General features: G+C 42.7%; 1 long non-coding RNA gene across 1 annotated transcript; it reads left to right on the top strand.

Moving 5' to 3' along the window:
- The first annotated feature begins 1,586 nt into the window (after positions 1 to 1,586).
- On the top strand, positions 1,587 to 6,533 carry LOC116861938. Its single transcript, XR_004381566.1, has 3 exons — positions 1,587 to 1,847; positions 4,374 to 4,454; positions 6,515 to 6,533. It is a non-coding gene; the product is annotated as an uncharacterized LOC116861938 (long non-coding RNA).
- Positions 6,534 to 7,264: the final 731 nt, after the last annotated feature.

Raw genomic sequence — 7,264 nt, 5'->3', positions numbered from 1 at the left:
TTCTAATTTCCGGAATATGTGCTTGATTTACGGTCATCTCCAAAAGCTAGGAAGCAAGTTCTTGGTTTTAAACTCCCAGTTTGCTTCTCATCACATTTACTCAAAAGATTATAGAACGAGGTCCCTATGACAGCTCCATGAGGCCCTGTAGACAGAGGTCCACCCACAAGGGCTAGGGGATGACCCATACCACAGACTCCCCTTCCTTCCTAAGTTTTTTTTTTTTTTTTTAACTAGGATCCGTGCCCAGCATGGGACTTGAACTCATGACTCCAAGATTAAGAGTGGCATGCTCTATTGACAGAGCCAGCCAGGTATCCCCAGAGTGTTATTTCCTTAAGCTCACAGAAAAGTAAATAAAATGTATATGTGTGTGTATGTATGTGTGTGTGTGTGTGTGTATATATATATATGTGTGTGTGTGTGTGTATACATGTATATACATGTATAATAGGTATATATATGTGCATGTGTATGTAACTGTGTGTATAAAGCACACACATAATTTGTATAGATGCATTTCTCTACATATAAATACATAAGCATATATTATATACATACGTTTAAATATGTATGCTCCCTGATTTACCACTTGATTACACTCTAGAGGCATTATCTTAATTGCCCCCGAAGCAAATGAGAAGTTACAACAATAATAACCATGTTTTTAAAGGAAAGAGAATGCCTTTTGCCATTTACTTTAAAACTCTTCATTCCTTTCTCACCAAGCTGTGGTCTCAAACTCACCAATATCTTTCCTACCGTACTTTTCAACGTACTATTTCTCATGCATTGGCGAAGGGTTCCCGGTTGCCAGGCAGTGTCCCACCCGATCAAGGTACTCGTGGTACCTGGCATTTGGTTCCCAAATCGTGCTCCCCAGACGCGATGGAACGTGTGAGGAAAAGGATGTCTCCATTTGCCTTTGTCTTTAAGAAAGTGAGTAATTGTCTCCCTCCTTGCCTCTTTCCTCCATGGAGAATTTACTGGCCCAAATTTTTAAAAAAGCTCCTACCACACTCCCATTCTCTGTAAGTGCAATTAGCGGCAGGTACAAAATTTGGAACGAAGAGGTCTCTCGTGGCCTGTTGTGCCTGCAGTTATCCGACTGTGGCTGCAGGTTTTCAGTGCACAACTGATTGCACCCACAAAAAGAAGGGCTAAACTCTGAAAATGGGTCCCTTTAAGACAGTTGGGGGATTGTGTGCCTCCGGTTGGCAAATTGCAATCTTTTACAGTGACACAGCCTTCGCTCGGGCTCACGCTGCAAGTCTGAAATCCAGGTTAGGCATCCCGGGTGAAGGAGAGGTGTCTCACTCGCGTCCCCAAGGCAGGTGCCGAGCCCCTCCCCAACTCCAGCTTGCCCCCAGTTTCACCTTGAGCTACCAGTGGACAGTGCATTAGTATGCAGCATCCCTGACTCCAACCCCTGCTTAGTTCACCAGTCACTCTCCAAAAGGGTTTGAAGAGAGAAGCTCAGTCACACTGTCAATATAACACATTTAACCAACTCTAAATTTGCTTTAAAGAGACAGCTACAAAGATTGACTTTTGCAAAGTGACTCACTCCACCATGCAGCCAAAGATGTCCGTTTGCTCCCGACTGTTATTAACTGTGTCACTGAGTACATAAGAAAGGGTTTTGAAGGAATTCCAGTGTGAATCCACTAATTCAATAATCCAATAACATAAATTCAAGTAATGGATATTAATACTATGTTCAAAACAGGCTCGCAACTTTTATATCTCTCTTTCTCCGACAGACAGAGCATGCGTCGCGGAGAGGCTCCTGATGAAATAATAAAACCCAATTCTCATCTAGAAAAAAGAATCATTATAGGAGGATGGTAATTTACTTTATATGACCTTCAATTGATTATTCTGTGGCTGCTACACAAATACCACAGGAGCTATTGATCGTAAAACCTACCAAATAGATCTCTAATAGCTTTTACTGGGCAAAAATAATTATGCTTGCACTGTGGTCAAACACACATAAACCAATGTGGAGGTATTAATGTATGCTATTATTACCCATCTGTCTGCGAGGTATGGAGAAGACCCTTCATGAGAACACACTATGTCTAATACCATGAAAGCTCAATATCCAAGCCAACAATTATAGCCAGCCGCCCTAGAAAAGAAAAAAAAAAATTGATTACTGTAACTAAAAGCTAAGGCTGGAAAAACAGAGGCTGCAGCTTGCTTAATAAAAGTAAAATCATAACAAGAGGAATCCTAATTGAGGAGGAGTCCCAGGCCGGGCGCAGGCAGAAATTGAATTTCCCCGTGGTGTTGGCAACAGAGTAACTTTTCAGCGTCAAGAGCTTTCTATCCAGCCCAGATCAAGATCAATGATCAACACCCGTAAAAGGTCAGGATGTCTAATCAAAGAACAGATCATCTATCTCTCAAGGAAAAGCGTACAACATAATCCAGAAACGCGGCACTGCTGGCCACGGAGAGTGAGAAAAACCCGGGGAAGGAGAGATTCCAGTTCTACTTCGGTGAACAAGGAGAACGCTCCGCTCATACAAAACCTGTGGCCAGACTTGGGTAGGCGATGTGAGTGGCTCGGGTGGGCCCGGAGCCGCGCAGGAGCCAAAGCCGTGGCGGAGGGAGGAACTTCCCCAAGTTCGGAGAAAAATATTTTAGACTTCAAAATTCCCCAGAGAACAAAATCCCTCCTATCGATTGGTCTCTACCTGCCCCCTCCCAGTCAGTATTTCAAATATAATGAAAACATAAATGCATTAATAACAACAACAACAAAAAGCCCTTGCTCCCAAGGTGTTAAAATGAGGAGTGACCAATTTTTTTTTTTTAATTTTTATTTATTTATTTGACAGACAGAGATCACAAGCAGGCAGAGAGGCAGGCAGGGAGAGAGAGGAGGAAGCAGGCCCCCCGCCGAGCAGAGAGCCGGATGCGGGGCTCGATCCCAGGACTCCAGGACCATGACCTGAGCAGAAGGCAGAGGCTTCAACCCACTGAGCCACCCAGGCGCCCAATTTTTAAAACCAGGACTAAACAGAGCAGCATGCTAATAAGAGCGAGTGATGGATGGCAAAAAGGAAAAAAAAAAGAAAAAGAGAGAGAGAGAAACTGTCAACTTGGTGTGGACTGTGTGTATTTGATGGGGGAGGGGAAACAGGGGCGGTTGTATCCCATGAAACGGAACAGAATAATATCCCACGATTCCTATCCATGGATCCCATGAAACAGAACAGAAATGGGATGTGCAGCTGGAGGGGCGTGCAAGCCAACGACAAAGAAGGTTTTCTGAAGTACTTATACTCAGACCATACCCCAGACCAAGAGAATCAGAATGCTGCTCTAGGCATTGGAATCTTCTTAAAAAAAAAAAAAAAAAAAAAAAAAAAAGGAAAGGAAAACCAAAATCCAAAAGAAAAAAAAACAAAAACAAAAAGCACAACAAAACCAAACCTCACAAACCTAGGCTTGGGTCTCCTGTGAAGCCAGGTTTGAGAACCACCCAATTGGAGGATCCAAGAGCCTTCTTAGCCATGGGAGTTCCAAACGGAGGAGAGACCTGGACCTTCCCAAGCGTACCACTCCTCTGGCAGCAATAAGGCTCACATGGTTTGTTTCTCTTCCTTTTTGGCATTATCAGTTCCAGTTGTTAAAGGCAGGAAAATTGGACTCACTGATCTCTCTTTCATGATTTATGATTCAGAAGGAAGCCAGGGGTAGAGGGTTGGGGGTGATGCTTACTGCTGTGGTGGCTGTTATTTATTTTGTATTTGTATTTTTTAGACACACGCGTTTCTGGAAAACCTTGAAGCCCTTGGCAAGGCTGTCTCACCTCCCCCCACTGCCCACCCCACCCACCACACCCCCAAGACCTTGCCTGGGCATAACTGACATTTACATAGACACACTCTTGGAACATAAGGGAGAGGGTTGGGGATTCTGCTTGTCCTCAGTTGTTCTAAAATTACATGATCGAGTAGATGTACTGGATCGTTTATACCAAAAGGAGCTATGGAGTCCAGCTATAAAATCCACAACACGTTCGCAGAACTCCCAGTAGTTTCCTTCTCAGAAGAGCCAAGGAACCCAACCCAGCCCTTAAAAGCAAGGTGATTGCACTACAATTAGTTGACTTATTTGGAAAATGAAGGCTTCCCAGTGGTTTGAGGTTCTGCTTGCTTTTTTTTTTTTTTTTTTTTTTTTTTTACCGCCCTTGAGATCCAGGTTAGGTTTTTGCTTGGAGTAGTTTGGGTGTCCTATGGTGTTGTGTTACTATCATGCACTTAGGTCTGGGGGTGGGGGAAGGTGTCAGGGGGAGTTCTCCCTGAAGTCTGCATGGGCCATGCTGAATTCAGACTTGCTTTGCAAACTCATTACAGGTCCTTGCTATCAAAGGAACGGACCAGAGGCAAGGAATTCTCTCACTCAAATGTGTTCTCACTTACTCGTCCCTTCCCAAGGTGAGTATCGTCATTCTTCCACTTTTTAGAGACTAAACCCGGTGAGGGCCCGCGTGTCCGCACCCACGGATGGCAGACCAATCCAAAGCAGGCGTGGGCATTAAGGGAGAACGTGTCCCCCTACGTTCCTGCGGCGGCCTCGGCCGCGCACACCGTCCCTGTCACCCGGACGTACCTGCCGGGTTCTGGCCTTGGAGAACGCAGGGGCTGCAAGGGCACCGCCAGCCCGCGCAGCGCGCCGAGGGGAGCGGAGGGGAGCGGCGGGGAGCGGCGGGGAGCGGCGGGCCGTCCCGCAGGTGCGCCCCACCTGCCTCCCGATTGGCCGCGGCGGCGGCGCTCGGCGGGAGGAGGGCGGATGATGGATGGCCTGTCTGCCGGCCGGGGTCCGAGCAGCGGGGGGCTGGCCAGTGTAAATACGAGCGCGCTCCGCGGCTCCCGGCTCTGGGCAGAGAGAGCAAGATGCCTGCACAAAAGGACCCGGCTCGGAATGTTTAGATTTTGAAGATTAGTTTCTATTATATCTCTGTGGGAGAAAGGAAAACGCACTATGGGAAAGTGGAGGGCGAAGAACCTGGCATTCTTGAGGACTGATGTTTGACAAATCATTGAGCCAAATCATTGAACAATCCCTCAGCCTCCCCTTCCCGAACTGCAAACAGTTTTTAAGTCCTATTTTCCATTTGTGGGAATGATCCCCTATCGGTTATCCGAAACAATATGAAATCAGACCTGAACGGTTGCATTTTCTTATCTCTGGCAACATGAAGATCATTGAAAATAAATTTCAGAAAATGGGGCGGGAGGGTGGGCAATGCACTTTAGTTAAAAAATAATAAGAATAAGAAAATTGGATATTAAATGCTAAAAGAAAAAAAAACTTTAGCTCAAAAAGAATAAAATAAAATAGAAGAATGTGTTCTAGAGATAATTCTGATCTTTCGAATGTGTAAAATTTTCATAATTTGTCTAGCTTTTATGTGCTTAAAAGTCATGAGCAACTTGGATATGTTTTGTTTATCCTTGCAAAAAGATGACAGCACATGGTTTTAGGCAACTCGATTTAAGAAGTGTCCTTTTAAAAACTCATTAGGTTGAGAGTAGGGATTGAAGCAGACAGAAGGATAACAGGAAAAAATATGTCATGAACCACCATGGAAATGGGGTTGTAGAGAGCTATTGTATCATCCAGGCTCTTCTTTGGCAACTGAAGGACAGGTCCATTCACGGTGAATATTTCCTCCTGCACGAGCTGTGGTGTGCAAGCTAATATATCTTATGTCAAGAAATAAGTCAGTCCTGCCTATAAGCTGATTCTTTTACCTCTGCCAGCAAAATAGTTTAGAGAAAACAGTGGGATTTCTTTTTTAATATGGGAATATCATTCTATCTCATTGTGTATTAGAATACCCACTATTCCCTTCTGCCCTAACAACTACCACCACTAAGAAAATAAAACCCATGTTTAAAAATAGCAATAAGTGAAACCGAATCATGTCACAGAGGTGTATCTTATCTCATTGTGGTTGAGAGTGAGTCAGGGGAGAAAGAACCCAGCTCCACGCATTTCTTTTTGAAATAACCATGTTTTAACACTGTAAAAGTAAGTTCAAAAAATTAAAGAAACTTATTTGTGCTAGCACAGATAGCATATCTGCCCTCCCCCACAAAAAAAAGCACACATAAGTTAAATTCATGTATGTTTCTTTCTAGAATTCTTTTTAACGTATGCTTAAACAGCTGTAAAAGTGTTCATTTGAATCCTGTGGGGGTTTTTCTCATAGATTATGTCAAAATAACTTTTTAATATTAGTAGAAGATTAATCAATTTTAATAACATTTAATCAATTTTAGTAACAGCATAATATTTCCTTGAGTGTATATAAAATTTGACTAATCATTTCCTCCTTTTTGGACACTTAGGTAACTTCGAGTTTTCAGTAAATAATACAGTAAGGAACATCTTAAGGCAAAATTTCCACCTTGTAAATTGCTGATCTCAAAAAAACTTTTTAAATGGACTTTATAGGCCATGCTTAATGAATATCTTGATTTTTTTACAGTAATTTCCAAATTGCTTTAACAAAAAAAAAAAGAAAAAAGAAGAAGAGGAAGAAGAAGAAGAAGAAGAAGAAGAAGAAGAAGAAGAAGAAGAAGGAAAAGAAAGGCAAAAATGCTGTAGCATTGCATCTCACCAGCAGAAAAATATCAGACCAGCCTACTTTACAGTATGCTCAGTGTTATTGAGAACACTAATAAAAAATACTTGGTAATGTAGCACTTGCGATTCTTTGATTTTTATTTTCTTTGATTATTAATGAAGTTCTCTTTTGGCTCCTTTTGAAAAATTGATTTTGCTTTCCCTCTTTTGAATTTCTGGCTCCCTTTTTATGTAATTATTGAGAGACCTCTAGTCAACATATTAAAATGAAATACAGCATTTTTACAAATTCCTCTTTCATGGTATTCATTTTGAAGTAGGGTGGTGTCCCAGGGTTAAAATGATCAGGACAAGAAATCCCTGGCAAAACTGGGTTAACCTGCAGTTTGAGATGATCTATTGAATTTAGAATTCCAGCAAGCTTCTGCTTCCCCTCCATGGTGACACATAAAACGATATTATCATCTGTGAAATTACCCCGGAAACTTAAGGTACTTTATAGCAAATCGTATTCTCTCATTAGGAAACTCAGAACCGTGGATCCTTGCACTAGGTTTCCTTCTCGTCTGAAAATTTGTGTTGTTTTCTTAAGCCGTGATGTGGTCGTTTAAAAATGCCTTCGTGCGCTTGGGCACCTTTGCAGTGCACCCGC

This window comes from Lontra canadensis, unplaced genomic scaffold (genome assembly GCF_010015895.1).
Source record: "Lontra canadensis isolate GAN:19392208 unplaced genomic scaffold, GSC_riverotter_1.0 scaffold211, whole genome shotgun sequence".
NCBI classification, from domain to species: domain Eukaryota; kingdom Metazoa; phylum Chordata; class Mammalia; order Carnivora; family Mustelidae; genus Lontra; species Lontra canadensis.
The sequence above is the reverse complement of the archived record's forward strand: the minus strand, read 5'-3'. Positions and strand labels throughout refer to the sequence as shown.